A 24,186-nucleotide genomic window follows, 5' to 3' on the forward strand; every position below is an offset into this window, starting at 1 on the left:
GCCTGCCCAGACTGAGGCATTAGATAATGGCACTAACCAGACTTAGCGCCATTATTTAGGCCCACCTCCCTCCTATGCACCTTTTTTGCATGGGAGGATAAAGAAGGTGCTAGTGGCTTTGAGTAATTGTTTGGATGGGAACGCCTACTATGCATCTCATTGACACAAGGTGGTTTCACGCATCCAAAAAATGACTTTAACTCCAATATTTTGACATTAGACGGGTCTAGCATCAAAATATAAATATGGAGTTAAGTTTGAGCTGAATTTGTGTCAGAAAATGGCACTAATTCAGTGCAAAAAAAGTATAAATATACCCCCTGGTACTTACACATTGCGAAGTAATGGCAATCAATTGCATTCCTCCATGGTATTGTGCTCTACTTTAATTTGCAGTAGTTGGATTTTTGAATCATGACCTATTTTTGTGTGGATGTTTTCTTTGCTATAAGTTGCTGTATTAGGATAATCCTTGGTATTAGATTGATTTATTGCTGTCCGACTCAGGAATTGTCTCATCCGGTGTATGATCTGCAATATTTTCCTGGTAACAGGAGACATCTGTAGGAATTGTAGGATGGCTGCCTCTACCAACCATGTTTGTCACATGACTTTTTTTGGGTACTATTGCGCTCGACAGAGTGGTTGGTACTGTTTCTTGAATATGGAGCTATTGAATGCCCAAGATGCATTGAAATAGAGCTGATTTGGCTTTAGTTGTGTTTTTGGCAATTTATAAATCAAGTGTAGAACTCAGGTTGAGGATTTTGTAGTGAATGTTATGCAAGTGGTGACTTTAAGATGGCTGCCATTTGAGGTTGATCATGTGATGTGTGCACTGTTTAAGGTGTCTTTATGAGTTCAGCGTTCTGGTGCTGACTCGTTACGACAGAGCAGAATCTATGAGACAGACATTTGTAGTCTTGTACGGAAAGGTAAATGATATGAGAGTAACAGTGTGATACTGTGTGGCTGAATAGATATGTGGACAGATTCATGAGGCTTTCTATCTGCTGCCCCTGTAGGGTGTTTTCCTCCATTTCTTCATGTTACAGCAATTTGAAGCACTGTTACTGAGTACATTGGATTCAAGTAGAACTGGATTCAGATTTTGATAAGTGGCCCAGTGGAATTGCTCGTGGCATTTTTTGGTGTGTAGGTGTTTCATATGTTGAATGGATATTCAGGAACTTTTTCCATGTGGAGTTCTTGGACATGGTTTTGTCTTTCTTTATACATGGTGGTTCTTTGCGATGTGAGCAGTATCTGTTGTTTTTTTTTTTAACAAGCGGTACACATGGTGGTGGAGTGTGGACACCATTTGTTTTTGGGTACACTTTGGCAAAACAGTTGACACATAGTGTGATTAGATTAATTTTACGTGCTGTTTCGTTGTTTATATTGTTTATGTTATTTGTTGTACATAGACATGTTCTGGGTTTTGGATCAACATTGAGCCCTAAAGATGGTCTGATGGAACCTTGATGGCCATTTAAGTCTGAAATGTCGACTATTGTCCCTCATTGACACGCCAAGAGGAACACCAGGAACTTACTTGGTAGGAATGTGATTAATCTACAGGCTTGTGTCAAAAGGTAGCCTATGACTCCACCTTGGATCCTTAGATGGGACTCTACATATTTACATATTGTGATCCAGGTAAGAGTGTAGGCTGTGTTGATGATTATTGGACACATATTTAGGTGTATGCTTTTTAATCAATTCGGTTGCTAATAGAATGCTTTTATTAACAGTATGTACTTGTATGTTCCATTTATTGGGAATTGAATCTGTTTTGACCACTGGGACTGCACACAAATAATCTTAGAACAATTCCACAAGGAACATTTAATGTTGAATTATTATTTATAACAAGTTCCTGGGAAGACGATTGGGTTGCCCTGTGTATTGCTCACTTTTAGATAGTGGGCATTTCTCTGCTCATACTGCTCTTTGTGTCTTGCAGCCTGTCTTCAATACACATCTGGGGTTGGTGACATCAACACTTTGTGCTTTCCCTCTAGACAGCCATAAACACAGGAAGGGTACGTGTGACAGAAAACTCATCTGCATTCATCAGCATTCTGATAGCTCTTCCTTGGCAGGAAAAGGTGAGTGTGAGCTGACATTTACACCTGAATAGGGGACGCCTGTGCCCTACTGATAGTCTATAGCAGGGGCTAGGAAGTAAGGACCTCTGTGCACTTCAAAAACCCTTCTTTGAAGTCACCCCCACTTCATAGGCACAACTGGATATAACTACTAGACCCCTCACCCTGCCAAATTGGTACACTAATAGACCTGTGATGAAGTCTGCCAGGAGTAAGTTCTGCTGTACTACAAGGATTGCCACTCTCCTGGACTGCTGGCCTGAAGGGCTGCTTTCTGCTTTGTTGAGCTGTCCTGCTGCCTGCCGATCTCTGCCCTGCTGAGGAGAAGTGACTCCAAGGTCTTGCTGGCTTGCCTCCTGTACTTTTGTAGTCTCAGGGACATCAAGGCTCTATCTGCTGTGAATTCTCTCTACCAAGTGGTGCCAATCCCGTCCTTGGTGTCTATAAGTGAGTAACCCCTGAAACCCAACACATTGTTGATGTTGTATCAGGCAGAAGCACTTCATTCCTCCTCGGCGCAGATGCATTGCGGCTGCTGCTCAGGGCAAGGAATTTGCATTGCTGACTGCGCGGCTCAGGATCACCGCATCACTTCTGGCCTGGGTGTATCACCTTCCCATCGCTGGCTGAGTAGCCCAATGGACGCATCACCTTAATCACAAAGGGTTCAATGGCACACCTCGAGGACATCACATCGACAACTGTGCCACTTGACAATGACGCATGCCAGGGCTGTGCAGATCAGTACAGACGCAACACCTTTGCATCGCTCCTTGATGCTACTCTCAATCCAAGGTACTTTCTCAGAGGGCCCTACATGGGACTGTAGCCAGCATGTCCCCATCGCGGTAAGCCTGAACTTTGGATTTCCCGCAGTCTAGAATGACTTCCAGTAACCCCTAAGCATAAATGACTTCTAAGCACTACTTTTTGATTTATTCTTCAAAAATTCATAACTTGACTTATTGTATTTTTGTTGTTCTGGTCTTGTTTTATTCATAAAAATAAAATCTATTTTTCTAACCCTGTGTGGAGTATTGTTTCATGGTGTTTTCATTGTGTTACTGTGTGAGTGTGTTTCACAAATACTTTACACATTGCCTCTTTAGATAAGCCTGACTACTCTGTGCCAAGCTACCCGGTAATCTTTTAGTGTGTGTATCTAGCTGCCCCTGACTAGAGTTGTGGTTCCTGCTTTGATAGGGTTCATATCTCTGCCAACCAGAAACACCCGTTCTAACAGCCTATCAGGCTGTGTATGGCCCATAAGTCACACCTCGGTTCCCTTTGTGTGTGGCTGTCTAGAAGGAATGCACAAGCCCAGCTGTCACACCACCCCAGACGTCTATTGGAGATGGGCAGTAGGCACCAAATGGTTGAAGTAAGAAAATACCAACTTTCTAAAAGTGTAATTTTCAGAATCACAATTTAAAACCCGACTTCACCATAGGTTGTGATTTTAAATTGTGATTCCAGAGATACAAAACTTACGAGTCCCATCCCGTCCTAATTGGAAGTTACACGTATTAAATTGAATAAGGCAATCCCACTGTTATCCTATGGATGAGATAGGTCTTGCAGTACTGAAAAACAAATTTAAGAGTAGTTCACTACCAGGACATGCAAAACTTAAAGGCCAATGTCCTACTTTTTTAAATACACTGCACCCTGCTCTTGGGATTTCTAGGGCCAACCTTAGGTGTGACATATGTATTAAGAAGGAATGTTTGGGCCCGACAAGTGGGTTAACTTGCCGTGTCGACATGGCAGTTTAAAACTGCACACACACGGGCTCTGCAATGACAGGTCTGAGACATGCTGAAGGGCTACTTAAGTCGGTGGTGCAATCAGTGCTGCAGGTCCACTAGTAGCATTTAATTTACAGGCCCTGGGCACAGATAGTGCACTCCATTAGTAAGGTATAAGTAAATTAAATATGTGAGTTGTAGATTTTCCAATGTTACCATGTTTTAGGCAGAAAACACATGCACATTAGCACTGGTTTGCAGTGGTAAAGTGCTCAGAGTCCTAAAGCAGCAAAGTGAGGACTGCAAAAAGAGGAAGTGGAAGGCAAAACTTTTGGGGTGACCCTACAGAAAGGGCCATTTCCAACAGGGTAATAATAATAATATACAGGGCTTTTATTTTGGTAATGTCATAGTTTATGAAACACGGTAAGTAAACACTATACATTAATATTGGTCAGATGTGGGAAAAGTACCACCCAATCATGTAACAGTGTAGTTATGTGTACTAACGTGGTGACAATATATTATACTCACTAATGTGTAAATGATAGCATGATACAGTCCTTTAATGGGCATCAGTGGCTACAAGTCTTGTGTTATTATTTCCAATGTATTTAAAATGCCTGTGCTTGTAAGAAAGTCCACATGCATGCAATGTTTGGGAGTGGTGACAGTCTTGTGAAGTGTAACTGAGCTCCCACATGAGGTAAAAACAGATGGACCTGTAAGAGTGTCATAATGGCAACTTAGGTTCATCTTTAGTTATTTGCCCTAAGGGCAACATCATCATCATCACTGAGTATATGTGAGGTGTTGTGCATATCAAACACTGAAAACCTGAAATGTTTCATCAAAAGATGCAGTTTTACTAAGAAAAATGTGAAAATGAGGAAGTACTAATAAATGTTCAAAAGTTAGTAAACAAGGAAGAATAAAACCTTTGAACTCAGTGCAAAAAATACATTCAGTGTTGGTTCACAGGAGGTCAGAGAAGTTTCTTTATGGCAGTGAATCTGGGACCTAGACACAAAGTGAGACTTGCCCATATATGAACATATGCCTACTGAAGTACTGACTCTGAAATTTTCATCTTTGGTATAAAAAACTTTTTCTGAGTAAAAAAGCTCCAATTAGACCAAGCATAAGCAATATATGAAATTGACCAGGCTTCAAGATTTTTGACTAGCTCAGTAGTAGTCCTCAATGGGGCTCAGGATTCCAGTGTAAATGCCCCGGTTGCAAAAAAAATGGCATCCATTAGGCAATGTTCAAGGCTGTTTTTAAAATGCCTGTTGGAAATGTCTTTGTATTCTGCAGGGTTCGTAGAGCATGTTATTGGTCAGTGGGTTGATCATGCAGGCTGCACTTGGTTAGGCAGGCTTGTAGTCAAACACCAGTAGTTTCAAGGTCGGTAATTTTGCAAAGTGGAACTGTTTTTGACTAGGACAGAGTTGGTATTCAATCCAACAAGTTTCATTTTGGTCAGAAGGAAACTCTTGGGTCCTCTATGTCTAACAGATGGTCTAAAAAGTAGTCTGATGAAACTGTTTTTAAGTTTTGCAGACTTTGTGAAGTGTGAAGCTTGCAATGCTTAAAAAAAGGATATATTTCTTCTTTAACAGCTCTCTGATGCAACAGAGAACATTTCCCGCTGTCACCCAGGATGCACCTTGTCACTCACACGTGAGAGTGTTGCCAAAAAAGCAAACAAAGTCTCTTTCAAGCACAAAGTACCTGGTTTGGAGTGGAAAATCTCCGCAGAGGGCCGCAGAGGAGAAGATGTGTTGGAAAAATGGTGTGTGTGTCGGTTTCGCCCCTTCACACACGGACTTGCGTCATTATTTTCCATGCGGGGAGACATGCGTCATTCTACGGGAAGAAAAATGGTGTGTGCGGCGGTTTCGCCCCTTCACACATGGACTTGCGTTGTTATTTTTCACGCGGGCCGTCTCCTTCTGTGGGTCGCGGGATTACCAGATGTCCCAGGGTCTGTGCGTGGAATCCTAGGCTTGTTATCCAGCTGCGCATTGTTCCGGTGGGTTGTGTGTGCAATTTTCTTCCTCACTGCAGGCGTCGCGTCGATTTCCTCTCTGGAAGTCGGGCGGCGTTGTCCAGGCGGGCCGTGCGTCGAAGTTCCGGTCGCACCACAGGCATCGCGTCGAGCGGCGTCTTTCCGGATCGGCGTGCAGTGAATTTCTCACCGCAGAGCAAGCTGTGCATCAAATTGTTCAGCGCACGAGGAGTCAAATTGAAAAAGAGAAGTCTTTTTGGTCCTGAGACTTCAGGGAACAGGAGGCAAGCTCTATCCAAGCCCTTGAAGAACACTTTAGCAGCCATACAAGAGTTCAGCAAGGCAGCAGGCCAACAGCAAGGCAGCAGTCCTCTGTAGAAAGCAGTCAGGTGAGTCCTTTGAGCAGCCAGGCAGTTCTTCTTGGCAGGATGCAGGTTCTGGTTCAGGTTTCTTCTCCAGCAAGTGTCTGATGTGGTAGGGCAGAGGCCCTGTTTTATACCCAAATGTGCCTTTGAAGTGGGGGAGACTTCAAAGAGTGTGTTAGAAGAGCACCAGGTCCCCTTTCAGTTCACTCCTGTCTGCCAGGGTCCCAGTAGGGGGTGTGGCAGTCCTTTGTGTCAGAGCAGGCCCTCCACCCTCCCAGCCCAGGAAGACCCATTCAAAATGCAAATGTATGCAAGTGAGGCTGAGTACCCTGTGTTTGGGGTGTGTCTGAGTGAATGCACAAGTAGAAGTTTTACACTACCAGGACATGTAAACTACACAGGTACATGTCCTGCCTTTTATCCATACAGCACCCTGCTCTAGGGGTTACCTAGGGCACACATTAGAGGTGACTTATGTGTAGAAAAAGGGGAGTTTTAGGCTTGGCAAGTACTTTTAAATGCCAACTCGAATTGGCAGTGACACTGCACACACAGGCCTTGCAATGGCAGGCCTGGGACAAGGTAAATGGGCTACTTGAGTGGGTTGCACACCAGTGCTGCAGGCCCACTAGTAGCATTTAATCTACAGGCCCTGGGCACATACAGTGCACATTACTAGGGACTTATAAGTAGATTAAATAGTCCAATTGGGTATGATCCAAAGTTACCATGTTTAAAGGGAGAGAGCATATGCACTTTAGCATTGGTTAGAGGTGGTAAAGTGCGCAGAGTCTAAAAGCCAGCAAAAACAGAGTCCAAAAAGTGGAGGGAGGAAGGCAAAAAGTTAGGGGTGACCACCCTAAGGCATGTCAGGTCTAACAATAACCATGGCCACTGGAATTATAACCCCTTTTAAATATGAAGTCCTCCATAAAGAGGCCTCATGGCTCATAAGGCAAGGTACATGGTATTTTAAAGTATGACATGTAAAGGATTAATGTTAAATATGTCCTTACAGTTAAAATGCCCTACACACTATTTTTGCTGTAGCAGGGTTGCCATAGGAAAAGATTGGGATACAATATTGAGTTTAATACATGTTATCTCTAGCTAAGAAACAGCTATAAATGTCATTGTTGAACTTTTTGCAAACCTAATTTACCAACAAAGTGGGATTGGTATTAAATATTTTGGGAAGGTGATATTGGACTTGACCCTTTCTACATTGTCAACTCCATTTTTTTCCCTTAAATCTCCTGTTTGCAGAACCTGTTTTTGTTGTCTTTTAGAACTCTGTGCACTTTACCGCTGCTAACCAGTGCTAAAGTGCTGTGCTTTCTCCTTTAAATATGGTAGAGTGGGCTGAAACTCAATTGGCAAACTTAATTTATTTGTAAGTCCCTAGCAAATTGGTACTAGCAGTACCCAGGCTCTGTAAATTAAATGCAACTATTGGACCTGCAGCACTTATTGAGCCACCTACTTAAGTGGCCCTGCAAACATCTCTACCACCTGCCATTGCAGCCTGTGTGTGCAGTTTTAAACTGCCATTCCGACATGGCGAGGTAAACCTCTTTCCAAGCTAAAACCCCCCTTTTTGCCCAAAGATTCGAGGCATCTTGGAAATGTCAGAAGACAGGAAGGGTATCCCCAGGAACCTTTAGCCCACTGGTTAGGGTGGCCACAGGGGTCACTGCTGCCCCAATAGCTCGTGCCTGACATAAAAGTGGCATCTCCAGGCACCCACTTCGGAGCACTGCTGGACCTATGGAAGGTCAGAAGAGAACTGAAACTGCTGTCTGACTGCTGAGAAGGGCCTATGAGATTGGACCTTAACTACCTCTTATACCCAGGACACAACAAGCGGACGCCGAGGATTATATGGCTGACCTCCTATTCAGGCTACATGGATATAACAAGTTCTCAGATGCCCTTTCTGTAACCTCCCAGTTGCTCAGTGGTAATTGGACATGGACTGGACTCTGACTGACACCCTGTGAGTCTCTAAGTATCTCTCCTGATGTCCAGGGAGGCTTCAAAAATATACCATTGTGGTGGACTCAGACTTAAAGTACAAAAGTCAGAAGGCAAAATCTTTTGCCAAGGGTGAACCTGGTTAGCCTCTCTGGCCAGTGCTCCATCCAGGTCAGTGTCAAATGGCATCTAGATCCTGTTCTACTACAACGTTTAACTACAAATTGCCCTTTGTGCTTCTTGGTGCTATTTCCACCTAAAACTTTAAACATTCATATCTCTGTTCTCCTTTATTGGATTGTTGCCATTTTGTTTAATACATTTTACTTTGTCTGCTGCTGTGCCTTGGAGAGCTCTGGTTAATTTACTGACTTTTAGATAGTTCACCTTGCCGGGACTCTGATTATTACTGGTGGTGGGTACTTACCCCCGAACAAACAACCCAATTTCTTACAATTTCACATAAGTGGAATGAAATAGTGCCTCTTAAATTGAGTTTTTCACATACATACATTAATGTAGCTGCTCAAATACCCTTGTGAATCAGCCCAACAAGGTTAAGAAATAAAGTCTCCCACTTGACTTTGCAGAACACACCTCACTGTGATCGCTTCTGACACAGTTATTAATGTTTCGACCGCCATTTTTGGTGATTTCAGCACACCATCCACCTGCTGGTGGACCTGGTATCCTGGCACTTACACTAAAAGTAGATTTATACTATTTGCATTCCCCGATATGATAAACTACGCAAAACTACCTGGAGTTAATAATTCCTTCTCAAATTGAATATTTTAATTTGGAAATTGAAATGCAAATGTTCAGCCTGGAATAATATCAGAAACCATATGCGCAAACACTTCTGTGCCTTTTTGATCCTTTGTTTCTTCTAAACATGAACTCAATATTTTTTCTTCCCGAAAATACATAATGTTCCTGATAGTAATGTTAACCAATTCATGTTTCATATATAAAATGCAATATTAAACATGCATTTCGTGTTCTCCCCTTTCTTCAGATAATTTGGTGGATCTGATCATCTCTGCAGAGACCGCATTTTCTTTAATTAGATACGGGTTGTGTGGGGAAGCTTTGCTGTATTTTTTTGCACTGCATCAAATCCAATTCATTCCGCAGTGCTGCACAAAACACCCTTGAGCAAGTCCATTAAAAGTGATGAACTGGTCTATCTGGTGTGAAGATTTCTCAGGCACTCACGTGTATTGGGAAGGGCTCACTTTGCGTCCCATGCCCAAGAGAGGCGCAGTGAGAACAGTGCTGCTTGTATCATGTAATAATTGTCTGCCACACATGCCCAGTGTCTGCGGAAAGCATCATTAGGCTTGACATCCTTTTGCTGCTGGGCTGCACTGACTGTCATTATCTTCGTATCTGTTTATTTCACCTGTTCTTATTCGGCACGTGAAAGGGGAACTGTGATTATTCAAATTTGTATCCGCCTTATTATGAATGAAATATGACAGGCATTATGCACGTGACAGCTTGATTACAGTATGTGCAGTGAATTCAAGTCTCATTCATTGCAAATGAGATTCACACATTCGGAGGTCGAGCTGAGCATTCACTCACATCTTGCCTAGTATCAAACCTGGTGCGAAGTACTGCAGTTTGCAGAGCTTCTCCTAGAAGCTGTAAACACGTTTTAAGGCAATGGAATCACAATGGAAGCTTTCAGTATATGGCAAGGGCTAAAGTGGACATAGAGTGCTACTCAACTCCTTTTGGAAGCTGTGAGTATACTTCAGCGAAATGTTTTTGTTGTTTTATTCATTTTACGTTCATTTATATTATTCTATTATATTTTTATATTTCACTAGTCCCTCCTTGTGTTATTGATGTAAATGTTCGTGTGACATCACTTAATGTGGGCTAATCAAATATGTGAGGTAAATAGGCCGTTCTCTACAAGTATAGTTCACAAAGTTTATTAAAATACCAGGAACAGCCACTTGTGGTGCCCTTTTCACCGGCCAAGAGGCAACTGCTGATGAATAGAAACTATGCTCATTAGCTTTCTATTAGAGAACATTGGGGCACACAGAACTCCTTTGAGTCATCACGATGCTACAAAGGTTAACCATTATTACAATATGCTAATTAGTACTCACTTCCACCAACTCTCAACGCTTGGAGCTATGTATTTGTGCTGAAAAGAGTCTCTATTTGAGTAAGAAGAATTGCGGTCAACGCTCATTTCCCTACTTTAAAGATGGCACCGAGGACCCGCCAGCTGAATTCAGTCCTATTACAGCACCAGTTATTTCATTTTCAGATAGTGAGTACACTAAATATACATTTCTCAGGAAAGTCTGCACAATGCATTCCCCCATCAGCACTGTTTCAATGGATTTCTACGCATTAGTGAGGCACCGAAAACGTTGGTAAGCAAAATGCGCAGAGGATATGTATATCCTACAGCATACTGCACCTATTATTTGACTTTCCGTAATAAGTAGTGATTAATTTTAGATTTTGTAGCTAGTACGCTTTAACTGAGTGCAGTGGTTCCCAACCTGTGGTCCGGGGACTCCTGTGGGTCCGCAAAGCCCCATCAGGTGGTCTGCGACTGCTTACAAAATGAAATTATATTAACAGATTAGGTCCCCAGCTTTCAGTAATGACTCAGTAGAGGGGGGCCCGGGTTCAAATTATGAATCAGTGGGGGTCCCCAGGTTCCAGTTATGATAAAGTGGGGGTCCACAGTCTCTATTTGAGTAGGAAGAATTGCGGTCACTGCTCATTTCCCTACTTTAAAGATGGCACAGAGGATCCGCCAGCTGAATTCAGTGCTAGTACAGCACCAGTTATTTCATTTTCAGATAGTGAGTACACTAAATATACATTTCTCAGGAAAGTATGCACAATTCGTACCCCCATCAGCACTGTTTCAATGGATTTCTACGAATTAGTGGGGCACCGAAAACGTTGGTAAGCAAAATGCGCAGAGGATATGTATGTCCTACAGCATACTCCACCTATTATTTGACTTTTCGTAATAAGTAGTGAATAATTTTAGATTTTGTAGCTAGTACGCTTTAACTGAGTGCAGTGGTTCCCAACCTGTGGTCCGGGGACTCCTGTGGGTCTGCAAAGCCCCCTCAGGTGGTCTGCGACTGCTCACAAAATTAAATTATATTAACAGATTAGGTCCCCAGCTTTCAGTAATGACTCAGTAGAGGGGGGCCCGGGTTCAAATTATGAATCAGTGGGGGTCCCCTGGTTCCAGTTATGATAAAGTGGGGGTCCACAGATGTCAAAAAGTTGAGAACCACTGACTTAGTGGATCAATCTGCCCATTACTGTAACCCCTGATTATTGGCTCTTTTTGCCCGCTGTTTAGATGTGAGCTGATAAGTTTGACCTACAGACATTTACCTAAACGTCATGTGCGTTAGTTTTTCTGGGAAGTTCTACACAGTGATACCTCGTCCCATGATAGAGGCCGATTTAGTTTATAAATTAATATATGTGCTAAAGAATTCCAATAAATAGGTAAGTGAATTCAGTCAATGAAATAGGAAAGACACATGTGAGGTGTCCAAATGTCCTCTAAAAATGTGCTGGGCTGCTAGAGTTGCACATGGGTTTTGCTTCATTTTGTGGCAGGAGTCCTATTACTATCTTCTATGTCAACAATTTAAAGGGTAAGAGAGGCAATGAAATGACTGCATGAAAATTATCCTCCATTTTGATGGACCTATTTTTGTTGGCCTTCGGCCTCTGAGCCGCCCTTTATCAATGCTAACCAGTGCTAACATGCATGCCCTCACTCCTTACAGTTGATAATATTGACTTATCCCCCATCTGGCACATTTAATTTACTTATAAGTCCCTAGTACTATGCACTACATATGCCCATGGTCTGTAAATTAAATGCTACTAGTGGGCCTGCAGCACTGGTTCTGCCATCCACTTAAGTAGCCCTTAAAATATATCTCAGGCCTGCCGCTGCAGAGCCTGAGCATGCAGTACAAACTGCCATATCACCATGCAAAATAAACCTTTTGCCAGGTCCAAACTTTCCTCTTTAATAGATTAATCATCCCTAGGATAGGCACTGTACAGCCCACAGGGCAAGGTGCAATCTATTCAAAGTGTAGGGCATGTACCTTTTAGTTTTACATGTCCTGGTAGTGCAAAAGTCTTAAATTCGTTTTTTACTACTTCAAGGCCTATCTCTCCCACAGCGTAACATAGGAGGTGCCTTATTTGATCTTATCAGTGTAGCTTCCAAGAGGGAAGAGATGGCCCCTTCACGTTTCGAGTCTCTGGAATCTCAATTTTAAATCCTAACTTATGATGAAGTTGAATTTTAAATTGCAATTCTGAAAATGCCCTTTTAGAAAGCTGGCATTTTCTTACCTTAGACATTTGGTGCCTGCAGCCTGTCTCTGGCCTCATGACTAGGTGTAGTTGGCAGTTGACCTTGATGTATTCCTCCTAGATAGCCACATACAATGGGAGCTTAGGTATGACTTAATGGGCCATTATTGGCAGGAAGGGAGGGAAGAGCTAGACCCAGCCTCATTTACACCTGAATAAGTTGGGACTTGTCTCGATATGAAGGCATGCATACCCTCTGTGGTTAGATTGAAGTCAGGGCAGGAAAGGCGGGGCATCAGTGCACTTCAAAGTCATGTCTTTAGAACCTTCTACCCACTTCAAAGGTACAACTGTGTATAAAAGGTGAACCTTAGACACCACTACTTCAGTACACTTCTAGATCTATGGACACTTCGTCAGGAAGAAGGATTGGAATGCTGCTGAAAGGACCTGCTGCCTGATGCCCTCTTGCCCGGGGAGGAAGAATTGGACCTGCAACTTTACCTGGACCCCAGGACCCCAGAGTGGCTCAAAGGGATAGTCTGCTGGTCTCCTGATCTGAGCCTCGGGGGCATAACAGGCTCCCCACAGTTCCTGGACCCGTCCTCAATTAGTTTATGACTCCCAAGAGGCGTTTTTCAGGTCCTGGGCCCTTGGTGTGGCTCTTGAGCTCTTTAAGTGAGGTTTCTGGGCTCTTCACGACAACGAACTGGCCAGCTCACACCAGAATTGCCCCACTCGCACGGAAAATCAGCGTAAGCCGATGCAAGTCCTTCTCTTGGCACAGCAATCATTGTCTGCATGCATTGATCAGCAAAAGTTTCCAACTCACACACACTTCCTGCTCCTTACCTTAGACTGACCATCATCAGCTATGCTCTTCTTGCTCTCCGCAACCTTCTTCAACAGAAGAATTGAGAAGGTAAACATTCATCAGGACTAATTGTGACCATGTCCTACTCACGCTCCATCGTGGTCAACTTGAACTTTGACCTGGGCCAGTGCTACCAGGCAGCCACAGTTAGCGCCTTAAGCTTTTAAGCATTATATTGCAGTTTATTTTTTTTAAATCATAACTCTGGTTCCATTTTTTGGATTTTCTGTAATTTTGGTCTTGCTTTTTTAATTAAGTTGCCCTCTATTTTTCTAACCTGTTGTGAGATACGGATTGTGTGGTATTTTAACTGTTTTATTGTTTGATGAGTTGCACAAATAGTTTACACATTGCTCTAAGTGAAGCCAGACTACTTTGTGCCAAACTACCATGGGGCTAAGCACAGGTTAATTTGGGGCTGCTTGTGCCTTGTCATGACTAGGATTGTGGTTGCTGATTGACCAGGGCTCACACTCCAATCAACCAGCAACCCAATTTCTAACAGGAGTTTTTATGAAAAAGGTTCCAAGGAGATTGCATTAAATAAACTTTACCAATTAGTAGATTTGGGAAAGAAGTTTTATATTGCAATTAAATCATTGTTCCAAACATAATCAACATAATCAGGCTCAAATGCAACACAAAAGGATGATGGACAGAGTGCTGAAACGTTTCTCCCAGTCACAGATCTGGGTTTAATCCATCATTCTTTTGCTCACCATGTCACCCCAGTTTGGACGCAGCCATATGCAAATTGGTCGACCCTTTTCCCCCTTGGGAAACGTCCAGCCTGAACTGCCAGCCCACGTTCTCCTAGACTGGAAACAAGCATCCAGGCACCGGTTTTGGGGTATCACCCCTCATCAGCCAGGCTAGCTTGAATCCAGTGGTAGAGTGAGCAAGGGTTCCACACCTGGGCATACCCTGGCCACTTAGGGCAACTTCAGCACCACAAAAGGATGATGGATGGAGTGCTGAAACTTTTCAAGCACTCACCCCAAGTCAAAGATCTGGGTTCAATAAATTGTTCTTTTGTTCACCATGCCACAACAAATTGGACCCAGCCATATGCAAATCAGTCTTGACCCTGCTCCCCATTGGAACAGTCCAGCCCGAACTGCCAGAGAAGGATCTCCCTGGACCAGAAACAAAAATCCATGGGCTGGTTATGGGGTATATCCCCTCATCAGCCATGCTAGCTTGAATTCAGTGGCACAAGGGACCCACGTCTGGGCATATCAATAGTTGATGTTCTTGCCTCATCAGAACCTAGTTAGTGTTACAACACCTGTTCCTTGACAATCATTAGAAGTTGCTCATAATCTCAAGGGCCCCGGTAACAGAAGTTAAGCTGTTGCGAATGATGTCAAAATACACCTATTAATATTAAACACCAGCTTACATTTAAAAAAACACATGCTAAATGCAATACTTAAATATTGTAGACATGCACATGAATATAGTCTAACTGTTGATGCCATGTTAAATGAAAATAATACATTAACACTGAACAATCACATTTTCACATTGAATAGTTGCTTGTGGAAGATGTTTTTCTTAGCTTTACTGCAGATGTTGCCATTTCAGAACCCCACTGTTAGCTAGTAAATAGACACTTGTTTTTATTACTCAACTGATAGTAAGGTCGTCAGGAAGGAGGATTGATGGGAAAAAGCATTTGGACAACAAGAAAACAACAATGTAACTTTTCAAGGACTACTGTCTTAAAGTATATTATGCTCTTATGAGAAACTCAGAGGTTGCTTATTCCTAGGAGTTTTCTGATATTTTATTGGAGAATCCAAAAGAATAAAGAAAATCATTTTGCAACACAGAAAATAGTATTTTTATATTAATGTATGTTCCTAGAGCAGTCTGGATTCAAATCCTAGGACACTTTCCCTAGCACTCAGACAGGAGGCTTGTCTTGAGCTTCTGATACATTTTCTTCAGAAGAGGCCGTCTTACTTAGATTTACTGAATTGTTTGCTGATTTCTTGGGTTAACAATACTTTCAAGCTTATAATGCAAAGGCTAAATGCTTGCACATAGATTACTCTCAATATTGGGTTTCCAAATTGACAACTTTTTTCCCTCTTTATTCCAAATTAATTTAGATTAGGGAATTTCCTTTATGGAAATCGCTTATATTATTACTATTTTGACTGTGATTTTAACATTTTGTCTGTTTTAAAATAAAATATTGATTGATGGATTATATTAACTTTTAATGTTGAAATCTAATGCTTAATGTTCCTTTAAATAGATAAATGACAGAAAGACTGGAAAATAAAACCCTTTAACTCACAAAAACATTTGTTTATTGACTGAATTTAAAGTCATTAATGTTTTATTGTTATGTTGATGATTGATCCTTATTTCTATTCACTGAGCATTGGTGAGGGTTATTCAATTATTACACCCAAAGACTGAGAAGTAGAAAACCCAGCTCCATCAGCTACAAGCCCCTTGAGACTATGATTAATGAGGAAACAACATCACAGGTCTGAACAGTTTCCCCAGAGGATTCCTTCTGCTCAAAACAGCCAAAATCTATAGAGCAATGATGAACAATACATAGGCTTAAATGTAGTGTATCGGATTCCTCTGGTTACTTCCCATTCTTAAGTGGGCCACCAAGATCCAACTCATAATAGCCCGGTGTTGACAGCTCCAGCAGAAATATGTAGGCTAGTAACTGCCTATCTTCCAGGACTAAGGGCATAGGAGCCATTTATGTCTCACTCATAAAGGGTCCTGAAATTCATGTTCACATATTCCTTTATTTGACTGATATTTGTAGGAAAGGGGGACATGTTGCCTTTTAGTTTGTAATTATTCTATACTAGAAGTAGCCTGAATCATTACATTACAATTAATTCTAACTCATAATGATCATTTGCAGTTTTTCAGAGATACTCTTCACTAATGTCTCATTTTTTGCTTAAGAAACATGCTTTGTCAGTCTACATTACAGAGTACTAGCCAGCATCTACATGAATCTTGACCAAATAACGATGCACATGTCTTCTACCATAAGGACCGCTTCCCATCAACTACCTTTCTTGCTCTAATTCCTTTGGTGATCATTTTCACAACTTACTGATATTTGGAAAGTTACACTACTGTGCAAATTACAAGTTCATCTTTAATTAGTGAACTTGCCTGCTATTAAAACGGGTCTAACTACAGAGCAGCCCAAATGGCAAGACAAAGACTGCATTAGCTCACAATCGTTCACTTTGCTTCCAATTGCAGATACAGCTAATAAATATTCATGCTAGGGGAAAATATCCTGCTCTGAGCTCTATTTGATAACATTCTTTAAATGGGCTTTAGGAAAGAAACTCTTGTGTTTCTTTTGCCCACGGTGGCCATATTTATGAGGCCAATCAAACATACGAATTGTGTTGTCAATCTGGAGGGCCATTTTCTCCAGATGTTTAGCAGTTTGCAGAAGCAAGATGTAAGCAGGGAGTCTCAACAACAGGGTACTTTTCATCATGACAAGGATTCAACTTATACCACTGGCAAAGACATCTGCAGTACATTTAGAATACCTCTGTCAAAGTCCCCAGATGCCCTGCTTCCTTTGCTTCTTTACAATTAATTCAATTCGGTAGGTATCCAGGTTTCCTTAGGATCCACCAGGCCATTCAACACTAATCTCTGTCTTTTCACACACTCACTGTTGGACTCCCGACGCCATCGGTCATTACAAAGAGGAGGGCAGACAGTAAACTTCCTTAACAGTGTAGAAAGGGGCTCTGAGTTATATTCATGTATGTATTTAATTGCTTTATAAAGTGCTAGCATGAGACGGAAGCCACTCCATAGCACATCTGCACTTATAAGGCAGTGAAAGACTAAACCAACCACTTGTGATGGACCAAGGACCTCCTAGTGTTTATTTAGGGAGGTCCTCACAGAAGGTCTTTCCACACTCAATGAAGTCTCTGCCCCCTTTTGGAGGCTGGAGTTGTCTAGGATGTCTCAGGGTAGGAAGGGAACGCCTCCTTGAAAACAAGCTTTCAGTGTTTTCTGAAGCCCTTTTAGAGGCAGAGTACTTTCCAGGTTTGGAGACGATTTTGAATGGCAGCGGAAAGTAACTTGAAAAATAAATTTAAAGTTGCTAACAATCGGTCTAATAAGCAGTGAGAGATTAGCATTTTGAGACTCTGTAAATGTGTTTCATGTCTGTCCTAGACGTCCCGGGGATACCCATAATTATTACAAGAAGACACCAAAGCAATTCTCGCTGTCCCCAAATGCATATATATATAGCATATTAAATTGAAATACCGTTCCAGTCTAGGGGTCTTTTTCCAATTGTATTTGCTCCTAATAAAGAGATTGTTAATTATATAGCGAAATTATGATTTATAGATATTTGGTACATTTCCCCAACAAACCTTATACTGAGTAGCCTGATTGTCCCATGTTTTTAGTGTCAGAATTTGATTACATGGGTGAATGAAAAAGCATGTAATGTATAATTTACCTCCAAGGAGTTATTAGTCCCCTAAAGAAGGTCAGTCTCACAGTCCCTCCAAATAAATCATAGCTTGAACATTACTTTAAATCGTAAAGGCTTTCTAATATTTGAACTGTAACACTTTTGATATTTTCATGACTTTAGGTTTCAGCAACGTGTGACTATTTTTCTCCCTTGTCCGTTTGTTCGCCGCTTCACAAAAGGTTTGTTTCTCACTCACAGTAATCTCTGCCTATTACAGTCATACATTCACAGAAATATTTTGCACATGTCGTGTTCTTCAGTAATGTGTGACCTCCTGGGAATCTCAATTAGCTTCAGAAGAATTTAGTGCTGTAGAAAAGTTTGTTCGAGATTTATAGAGTTCTTTTATAACGTGTGTGCACTTAGGTGATAATAACTGAGACAGGGTAGGAAATGAAGCCTTAGGCAGAGTTCTGAAGCTGTATCACAAAGTGAGCTTCTCAATACTCCTTAGCCCAGGACTAAAACTAGGCATGTGTGAAAGTGCATAATTATTTCCATGAAATACAATGATTAGTTGCATAAATATAAAAAAGTACATATAAAGTGTGAAATGTGGTATGCCAGCTTCTTGGATTTCTGTGGTAAACATCCTCCAGTGTGTAAAAAGTGCTCAAATTGTGATAATTATAAATATTGAGAAATCTGCCACACCCCATTATTTTTTTTTTTAAATGATGTCAGTGGTCTAGTGACCCTTTGGCCCTTGCCATGAGGGGGTGCAACAGGTTGAATGTAAACCTCTCAACCTGACGCACTCGGAGCAGAAGCAGAAAAGCTGTTGCGGTACTTGTAGGGTGGGGCATGACAAATGCTAAGGTGGGCCACGTCCACCCCTTCTTTTTTTTAAATTATATTTTCTTTTGTCTTGTGGGCTTTCTGCCACACTGGGGGAGGGGAAACTTGGAGTAAACTCCTAATAGATCCCCTGGGTGTTTTTTTATTTTTTCAAAGTGGTGGTGTAGCACTTGTCCGTGGTTGGGCTATCCCTGGTATTCTAGTTGCCTTTCTGCCACGCTTTGGAGGACAGGTTTGGGCAAACCTCTAATTATGTCCCTCTTTTGGGAGCCTTCTGTCCCCACCAGTGGGAGTGATTGGAAATATACCCCTAAATCTGCTCCATGAGAAAGACTGTGGGGGCAGTTATGGGGTGGGGATTGGCCTGCTGCAAAGACAAGCCATCCCATACCTTCTTTTTTAAATTATATCCCCTGGTATCTATTTGGCTTATTTTCAAAATTATATCTCCTGGTATCTAGTGGGCTTTCTGCACTGCTGAGGCAGACTGAGGGTAAATCACCCAATTGCTTACTCGGGTGGCAGAAAGTCTGTATCCTAAATCTATTTATGGGGTGGGCACTTGATCAATGGATTGCACTCCCTACCCACTTAAGGCAATATCTGGCCTTCTAGTGGGCTTTCTGGCCCCCTAGGGAAGACCAATCGAGAAATACCCTTCATGCTGCCTGCCAGGGGAACAGAAAGACTGTAGGCCCCTTTTAAGGGTGGGGACATGGCCTGATGCCAGGATGGGCCTCCCACCCCATTTTTTCATTAAACATATTTCCTGATTTTAGTGGCCCTTCTGCACCCTGAGGTGGTCACCTTTGAGAGTAAATCTCCCAGGTACTCCCCATGGAGGCCATAAAGGCTGAATGCAAATTTTCATGGGCGGCACATGCTCAGCCTGGTGGCTACTCTCCCACTCCCTGATATCTAGTGAGTGAATCCCTGCTTGGGACTGCCATCCTGTGACAATTCCCAAGCTGGGATTCACTAGGAAGGGGCACTATTGGAAAGGAAACATTCTCTCCTTTCTAGTGGTGCTACTTCAGTCCTAATTGCTGCTCACTGGGCTAAGATATGCCCCTAACCACTGATCACAGTAAAAGTAGAAGGAGCCAAGCGGCCCTGTTTATATCCACTCTTACATTGATGGCATCATGGCACTAGGGCTGTGCAAAATTTGCATAATTTTCTTTTGTGTGCGAAATTTAACAAAAATTATGTGTAATTATTTTTTGTAACTATGTGAAATGCAAATATTTTAATGTGAAATGCATTAGTGCCGCATGTTTGGCACATTTTGTGCTAAAAATAGCCTGAAGACCCAATTTGTGCAAAAACAAGTACTCGTGTTCCAGTTATTTGTGTTGTTCCAGTGATGCAATACTTTAACTTTACCACAAACTGTGGCGTAATTACATGACCAGGCATATTTGCATAAATTCAGATATTTTGCATAGCAAGCATAACATAGAATTCCCAAATTACATAAACTACACCAGCATAAATTATAGTTGTCTGGGCCTATATAAGACACAACAGGTTGAGCTGTGGATGTGGAGGTCAAGTCTGCAGCACCCAAAGCGTTAATTTCAATGATAGTGCATTAATACAAATGAGGTCTCCTTATTATCATGCTGCACATTCTCATAGCAAAACAAATGCTGAGCCAAGAAATGACAAGAATAAGGTTGTTGGACCTATCAGCCTTAGGGTGGCCTTCCCCCAAACAGTTTGCCTGCTTGCATCATCTTTTTGCTGAATCTTCTTGTTGGCCTTAGGACTCTGAGCACTTTTCCACTGCTGACCAGTGCTAAAGTGCATGGGCTTCTCCCCTAAACATTGTAATATTAGTGTAAACACATTGGCATCTTTAATTTACTTGTAAGTCCCTTGTAAAGTGGTATACCTTATACTCAGGGACTGTAAATTGAATACTACTAGTGGACCAGCAGCACTACTGGTGCTGCCCACACCAGTAGCCCTTTAAACAAGTCTCAGACCTGCCACTGCAGAGCCTGTGTGTGCAGCTTTCAGCCACTTCAACCTTGCATTTAAAACTCCTTGCAAAGCCCTAAACTCCCCTTTTATTACAGTCAAGTTGGCACCAAAGGTAGGCCCTATGTAGCCCATAGGCCAGGGAGCTGTGTAAGTTAGAGGTAGGGCATGTACTTTTAAGTTTTGCACATCCTGGTTGTGAAAAACACCTAATTTCGTTTTTCACTACTGTGAGGCCTACTTCTCTCATAGGTTAACATTGGGAATTACGTATTACACTCTTAAGCTGTAATTCCTGAGTGAGTAGGAGTAGCTAAGTCATGTTTAATGTAATTGAAATTGTAATGATAAATCCTATTTACTGGTAAAGCCGGATTTAACATTACTATTTTAGAAATGCCACTTTTCGAAAGTGGGCATTTCTCTGCTCTTATAGCTCTGTGTGCCTACAGCCTGTCTCCAATTCACGTTTGGGGGCAGTAACAGCTACACTTTGTGCTTTCCCTATATATAGACAGAAACACAGAAATATTAGGTGTGTCTGAGCACTGATCTGCATTCTGACGGCTCTTCCTGGGCAAGAAGGGTGGGAGGGGCTGACACTTACACGTAAATAGGCAGTGCAGGTTCCCAAACAAAAAGGTGACTACGCCCTAGTGATAGTCTGGAGCCAGGGCTAGAAAGAAAAGTCCTCTGTGCACTTCAATGACCCTTCTTTGAAATCATCCTCACTTCAAAGGCAAAACCGGGTAGAAGTTCTAGGTCTCTGACCCCACCAAATCAGAGACTTCTGGAAGTAAAGCTGTACTCTGTCAGAAGAACTGCTGTGCTGCATCAAGGACTGTTACTCTGCTGGAGTACTGACCTAGAAGGAATGCTTTTTTCTGTATTGCCCTGCTGCCTGCTGCTCTCTGACCTTGCTGAGGGAGCGCAGGACCCTGCCTTGTTTGAAGTGTTCTCCAATGGCTTGGTGGCTTGCCTCCTTTTGCTTGAGACTCAGAGATATCAAAATCTCTACCCCTGCTCCTGTGTCTGGTTTACTGGAGGTGGATCCAGATACTTTCACCAGATAAACCAACACATTTACCGTCTGCTTGGGCAGAACCAGTGCATGGACCCTGTTGTGAAAGTAGAACTGGGGCATCAGTCTAGGAACCAAAGCATCACCTTGAGAGCCCAACTTTTGGAACCGCACATGGCTGTTGCAGCAGCTCAGAGAGATTAACGCATCCCCTCGACTTTGGGGAGAAACCTAGCGCATTGCACTTCTAATCCAACACATCTCAGCTCGGCACTTCGTCCTCGGAACCAACGCATCATCGCCACTGTGTGAAGAAAATTGATGAATCACCTTGACTGCGGGCCCAGCATTTACACATCGCTCGACGCATCATTCATCTGTTCCCCACACCTCGCTGTTGTGACCAGGGCCAAGGTACTCTGTTCACTGGGCCTGTGTGGTTCTTGTCTCCAGCCTGCGTTCCATTGTGGTCAGCTTGAACTGTTGACTTTATCCCGTTCTAGCACGACCAGATTATCACCATTGGTGCTTATTGCATCTAAGCCCTGGAACTCTTTTTATTCTTTAAGAAATCATAACTCAACTTCTACTTATTGGATTTTTCTCATTTTGATCTTGGTATATTTATAAAATGATTGTCTATTTTTCTAATCTGGTGTGGAGTCTGTTTGTGGTGTTTTATTGTGTTACTCTGGGTTGTGTTGTACAAATACTTTACACATTGTCTCTTTAGATAAGCCTGATGGTTCTATGCCAAACTACCAGAGATTGAGCACGGGTCATCTATTAGTGTGTATCTGACTTATACTGACTAGGATTGTGGTTTCTGCTTCTACAAGGTGCATACGCTGACAACCAGAAACCCCAATTTCTAACAAAGATGTTAAGTGCAGATTAGAAATCAGAGCTATTTCACCCATAAAAAGTGCCTTTGTTTAGTAGAAAATCATATTTGAAAAATAAAAAATAAAAATTACTTCAAATTTAAATCTGTCAGAAAGAGTCCCTTCTTTAAAATGCCGGCAAATCAACACATTTTTCAAGTGATAATAATAACACATAGTGGCACATTTATCAAAAACCCATGCAGCTCTGCATGATAGGAAAAGAGAAGGAAAGGGCTCTATGTAACATGATACAGAGCATTCCTGTCTTTTCACTGCAAGAGTGCACAATGTGCTGCCTAGCACCAATGCAGGCACTCTAGCACCATGATGCAAGGGTGCTTGTGTTCCAGGCAGGATTGTATTTGTGCAGGAAGGGTCACCTTCCTGCACATAAACAATTGGCTGAGGCCTTTTCCTCTTTGTATGTGTGCTTCAGAATGCAGAATGCAGCACACATATAAAGAGGAAAAAATGAGGAGAAATAAAGGTATTTCTCTTTGTTACTACTCCCCTGGGGAGGCACAGCATTTTGATACATTCCCATGTTTACCAGTGTTAGGAAATCTGGGAAAACCCATAGTTGTTCCCATGCTCCACCCATGGAACGCCTCCCTGGGGTAGAGTAATGCAATGCAGTGATTTGCCCAACGTTGCGCTACTTTGGATTTTTCAAGCCATGCAGGGCCGCACAAGGTGGCCTTGCATAGCCTGAGAAATCTGAGTTAGGATTTTCATCACCCTTCCACCCCATGTGTGGTGTCAGGGCGACGCAAAACCTACATAAATATTCCCTATAATTTGCTGGTTGAAATATTAGCCAACCCCTGCTAGCAAAAGCCCCTTTCAGAACTCATCCTTCAGGCTTCACAGGAACTTACATTTTGTGTTGTTTACAGCTCTCTGTCACATTTCTTGAAGCTGTGTGTGTTAACATTTCATAAGTACGCTCGGCCTGGGTGAATTTCTCCAAGATGACTTGAACATTTGTCTTGACAGACCAAATAAAGGAAAAATGTACTTCAGCTTCATTTCTCCCAGGGAACCTCACTGGTCCCTCCATTTGATCTCCTTGAGGCATGCGGGAGGGGCATCGCAGCTTGCATGTCCTTGAGAGTTTTTTTTAATGGGTTTTGAGATAGTTTGTAAATTACACTTAAAACCCATACGCAGGGAAAAGACTACTCCACATTACAACACTGGAATGTTGAAAGCTCCATAGAAGACAATGGATTAGGTCCAGGCTTATAATGACTGGTATAAGCCGTCTACTCCAACATTCCATTGTTTTTCTTTCTGTTTTTCCCTTTTTAATTTAGAGCATTTCACCTATAGTGGGTGGAGTGTTCTAATAGCCTTATAGTCCTTCTGCCTCAGGCTATCCAGCTATTAACGGCCCTGTCCCTCTTTATGGGTAGGGTTCAGGGCCTTTAACAACTGGTTTAGCTCCTGCAGAGGGATGTGAGGCTACAATATAGATTGCTAAACGCTGAAGCTCAGCACAAATGTATTATTGCAAACATTTTGACTTATTTTACATGCCTAAATCCA

General features: G+C 42.2%; 1 protein-coding gene across 1 annotated transcript in view; it reads right to left on the reverse strand.

Moving 5' to 3' along the window:
- The window catches only part of GRIN2A (glutamate ionotropic receptor NMDA type subunit 2A), a 1,722,233-nt gene that overhangs the window by 610,356 nt on the left and 1,087,691 nt on the right, over nt 1–24,186 (reverse strand). The window lies entirely within an intron of this gene.

This window comes from Pleurodeles waltl, chromosome 10, assembly GCF_031143425.1.
Source record: "Pleurodeles waltl isolate 20211129_DDA chromosome 10, aPleWal1.hap1.20221129, whole genome shotgun sequence".
Lineage (NCBI taxonomy): Eukaryota > Metazoa > Chordata > Amphibia > Caudata > Salamandridae > Pleurodeles > Pleurodeles waltl.